Below are 5156 nucleotides of genomic sequence, written 5' to 3'. Positions count from 1 at the left end.
CCAGACACAAAAAGCTGAATATTGTATGATTTCATTTATATGAGTAGACACCCATAGAGACAAAGCAGATATGAGTGGTTACCAGGGGAGAGGGGAGAATGGGAAGTGACTACCCAACAGGTATGCAGTTTCTTTGGGGGTAATAAAAATGTTGTGGAACTAGATGGACTAGATGGTGGTTATACAACATTGTGAATGTACTGAGTGCCACCAAATTTGTATACTTTAAAACAGTTAAAATGGTAAATATATTTTACTACTATTAACACAAAGTACATATAAATCATGCCAAATTTTTTAAATCCTAAGGAAATACTTAGATTAACTAGTTCTCTTCCAAATTCATTTAAATAAAATCAACTTGTGTTTTTTTAAATAAAAAAAACCTTTCTTAGTATTGGTTTGGTGGTTGGTTGAAGGAGCTTGAAACTGATTCTAGAACAGATTTCTTGCAAGAGATGCCCCAGCTGAGGAAATCTGAAAATGGAAAGGAAATGTCTGGACTGGCTGCCTGACTTCCATGTTACTGAGCAAAACAAAACAAAAAAAACCTTCAGAAAACTTGTATAACTAAAGTATAACCACAGGCTATTTTACTAGAAGGGAAAAGGACATACTGCATCAAAGGATCAACATCCTGGAGATACTCCTCTACTGTATTTTTATTTACAGTAACAAGTTTCTGACACTGAAAGTACATCACTGGAAGACACCTACTCCGATAGCAGAAATGTTTATTTGGCACCATTTTTACAAGAAGTACCACCTCCCTTAGTTAATGAGCCTTACAAACAAGTATTAGTGGTAAATGTTTTCACTAACTTATTTTCTGAAAAGAGGCCAATAAGATGTTATTTTCACATCAAACACCAAATGAATTTGTGTTAAAAGAGTTTGGCCTGTTCAAAAAGTCTAGTAGGCAAGAGCACCTGAAAGTGGTAGAGTGCCAATTTGACTATATTTATTCAGAATATTGTTCCCAAAAGCATTTGTTTTCCAGGCATATTTTTTATTTAGTAGTATGTTGTTAAGCTTTCCCTGATGCAGAAATGTGACATTTTTAAGGCCTTTGGGATTAAACTCAAAATACAGGTTTGAGTATGAAATGTATGATTGAACTAAAGAGAAACTTGTCATCTAGTCACAAGCACTAGATATGTATGGGAATAACTAAAAGTAGAATAGTGGATTCTAAAAGAGTGGCAGCAAGTACTAAGATGTTCAGAAGGGGTCGAAAGAATTTCCAGTAATGGGATCACATGAAGTGTTATTTACCTACAAATTAAGATAAACCTTAGGGAATTCCTGGAATGAAGACAGGCCAGAAGAAGAGAGTATCTTGGCTAGCAAATAGCGTCAGGAAAGGTATGTGAGAAACAGCTGTCTGGGTATGGGAGGGAAATAGTGTGAGATAAAGTTGCAAAGGTAGACTGGGGCCAAATTATGTAAACTGGTAGATTAAGAATATAGATTTTATTTGTGTGACCACAGCCAGCCATTGAAGGCTTAGATCTGTGTTTTAGAAAGGTTAATATAAGACCAGCGTGTAAGATGGATAAGGGCCAATAATAATCGGTGGTTGATATAGTAGCCTTGCTGAGAGGTAATGAGGGCCTAGTCTAGGATGGTGGCAATGAGTTTTTTTAAAGTCTACAAAAAGTTTTATCAGGATTTGATGTCTAGATCTTGGGATACAGGAAAAGAGGGTATATGCATCAAATAAGTGCTACTCCCTGTCCTGAGGACTTTATATATGCTATGTCATATAACCCTCGTGACAACCCTGCAAAATGGAGATTTTTCCAAGATGCAGGGAAAAATAGGCTCAGAATAGTTAAAGTTCCCAAAATCACAGCCATTAAATAGCAAAGTCAGGATCCAGATTCAGATCTTCCTTGATTCCAAAGTCCATGCTTTGCTTTTTAGAATGATTATGTTAGGGCTGGCCAGGAGGGGAAAGCTAATTTGGGAGAAATGATCATTTTGTTTTGTTATAGAATTTAAAATACAATATTGAAGTATAATCATACGGAGAGGCTGTGGGCTTGAAAAGAGGAAAGGTATGGTGTACAGTATGGAGTAGTAGATGTGAATAAAAAGTGCAGAGCAGCAGTAAGGACACAGCTCAAGGTCAATAATATAAATTTGTAGTAAACTTACTACTTGTGGTCAATTTGCTGAGTGGCTAAAGTTGAGTAATAATGTCAGTGAAGTTAAGTTTGAGGAAAGATTGTAGACAAATGGAAAGGAACATTAGAGAACCAAATTATACTCATGCTTCTGCTGTAAGTTTTAAATTCTATTAAGTAATTTTAGCCAATATGGTTTGAGTGTTGAGTGGGAGAGGAAAGTTTGTGTTGTTTGTGCTACTATCCTCTACAAAGCCTTTAAAAATATGTGATTTCTACACATGAAATTATAAATCAATTGAATTTTCTATGTATTGAGCATATATTAGTAATTTCATGATATAATTCTACTGATAATATTATGGATTTGAGTCCTAAACACCAAGTCCATCAATCAGTTCCCCAATTCTTCACATTAAGGGCAAAAAAAATTTTTTTTCAGATCTAATGCCATGCTCTGTGTCAGCAAACGTGGCAATTGCATTCTGTCTCTGTTAACATTATGCCTTAGCTTGCTTTGATCTAGAGGTAGTTAATAAGTAGTAGCCAAATTTGCTATAGCATAGGATTTATAAGAAAAATATTTTTATAGATTTTTTTAAAAGATCACGAGTTTATTTACACTCATCTCTTCCCTCTGCCCATCCCTATCCTACCCTCTTCCCACCACCCCACTGCCCCCAACACACACTAGCTCACTTGTTCATGCTCTTATAAGCTTTCTGGTGATATGTATAGCATATACCAGAGCATTGCTACTCAAAGTGAGGTCCATGCATAAGCAGCATTGGCATAAACTGGGAGCTTATCAGAACTACAGGTTCTGGAGTTTTTGCCCCTAGAACTTCTGAATCAGAATCTAAATTTTAACAAGGATTCTAGGCAACATATATACATTAAGCTTTGAGAAACACTGTACTAGAATAATTTCCAGCATGCCATGATTCAGACTTCTTATCTTTCAAAAAGCTGTCCATTCATTGGGAGATTTTTTTCCTCCTTTCCACTGGAATGTACTGCTAATCCAGTAATTCTAAAAGTGTGGTCTGAGGACTTCTGAGGGCCCCAAGACCCTTTCAAGGGGTTCATGAGGTCCTTTCTTTTCCACTTACATAGCAGTGTGGGACTAGATTTTCATCACATCTTCAACCAAAACAATATACTGCAACAGATCAAATGCAGAGCAGATACAAGAATGCAACTATAGGCATACCTCTTTTTATTGAACTTCACTTTATTGTGCTTCACAGGTGTTGCAATTTTTTATAAAATGAAGGCAAGAACCTCCACCAGCAAAAAGATTAAAACTGGCTTTATTGCAATGCTCGCTTTATTACAGTGGTCTGGGACCAAATCTGCAATATCTATGAGGTGTGCCTGTATCGTCTATCTCCCTAGGTCACATTCTTTCAGTTATCAATCTGTTTATAATCTCTAAAAATTGGCCCAGGATCCTGATCAGAATCTTTACTTCTTTCTCCTACACAATCAAGTAATCTCTCAGAAATTTAGTACCTTAGAGCTTCTTTCTCAAAGGAGCTTAAACATCGAAGAAAGGACTTGATCTAAGATCAATAGGGGCTCGTAAATCCAAGGGCTTTTGACTGTTTCACCTATTAGTGGGAGCTAACATAATACAACTGAGCTAACATACTACAACTGGTTGTTGGCTGTGGCTGCCATTCAACAACAGCTTTTAGTCAGTACTGCCAGCCATGGAGACGCCAGGATCTGTTCCTCTGATAGGAGAGTCCCAAGGTTTGCTTCCTCAAATAGCTATGTAGGTTGGCTGAATCTTTCAGCTGCCGGACAGTTCAGTATTATTCCCTCAAGACTTATATCTAAAGCAGGGGTCCCCAAACCCTGGGCATGGACCAGTACCAGTATGTGCCTAGTTAGAAACCAGGCCGCACAGCAGGAGATGAGCGGCGGGCAAGTGGGCGAAGCTTCATCTGTATTTGCAGCCACTCCCCAGGGCTAGCATCACCGCTTCAGCTCCACAGATCATCAGGCATTAGATTCTCATAGGAGCACTAGTCCTTGCTGCCAGAAAGGTTGGGGACCACTAATCTAAAGGACAGCTCAAGGCATTTATCTACCTCTCTAGAAATACCTAAAATGTCTATAGCTCTCAAGTCTTCTAAAGTCGTATAAAAGAAGTAAGCTTATAATACTGTATGTTAATATACCCTTGCTATATTTTCTTGATAGCATTCATGAGTATTTAAATTATCTTATTTATATGTGTATTGTGTCTGCCCTCCTCCACAAGAATCTCCTTAAGGGACTTCGTCTTGTTTACAATTGTAGCCTCAGAGCCAGGAATAGTGCCTGGCATGTTCATGCTCAATAAATCTTGGCTTTATGAGTAATGAACTATAGAGACAGTGCATTTGGTTGACAGTTAACCTAAGATGCTATGTCCAAGGTAAGAAGGTAACTGGAAGGAGCAAGGTATTAGCCTAAAGGCCCAGGAGGGTCCATATGACCAGGACCTCCTTGGTTTCTGGCATAAGGTGTACATGGCTTTGGTTTTATGTGGGCCTCAGGTTGACAAATAGACTAACTGTGAAGGATAGACACTGGAATGCCAGACAAAATTCTTTACCCTAGGATTGGTTCTATCTTTTATTGGTAACTTAATAGTGTGTGGAAAGCAGAATATAATGATGACAGGCTCTCTTTGTAGTGAGTGGGATGAGAGAGATCAGAGAAGGTATAGATATGAATGTTGAAAATAAGGCCTTTAAATTCCATTCTGTCTCTGGGTTGGTCTCACTGAAGCTGGCATAAATTAATTGTTATCATTTGAAGATAAACACAGCCCTCTAGTTTTTCCCCCACAATGCCACCCACAGTAAATAATTTACCTTGAGAAACCAAAGATTGGGGGTGGGAGATAGACATGGTCCCCCTTGTACTTGAAATGTCGTAAATGGAAATTTCCATAGTGAGGACAGCACTGAGAGGTAACTTATGGAACATATGTCATTTTAGCAATGTGCATGGAAACCCTGGGCTGTCAGT

Source organism: Pteropus alecto, unplaced genomic scaffold (genome assembly GCF_000325575.1).
Source record: "Pteropus alecto unplaced genomic scaffold, ASM32557v1 scaffold3, whole genome shotgun sequence".
NCBI classification, from domain to species: Eukaryota; Metazoa; Chordata; class Mammalia; order Chiroptera; family Pteropodidae; genus Pteropus; species Pteropus alecto.
Note: the sequence above shows the minus strand (reverse complement) of the source record.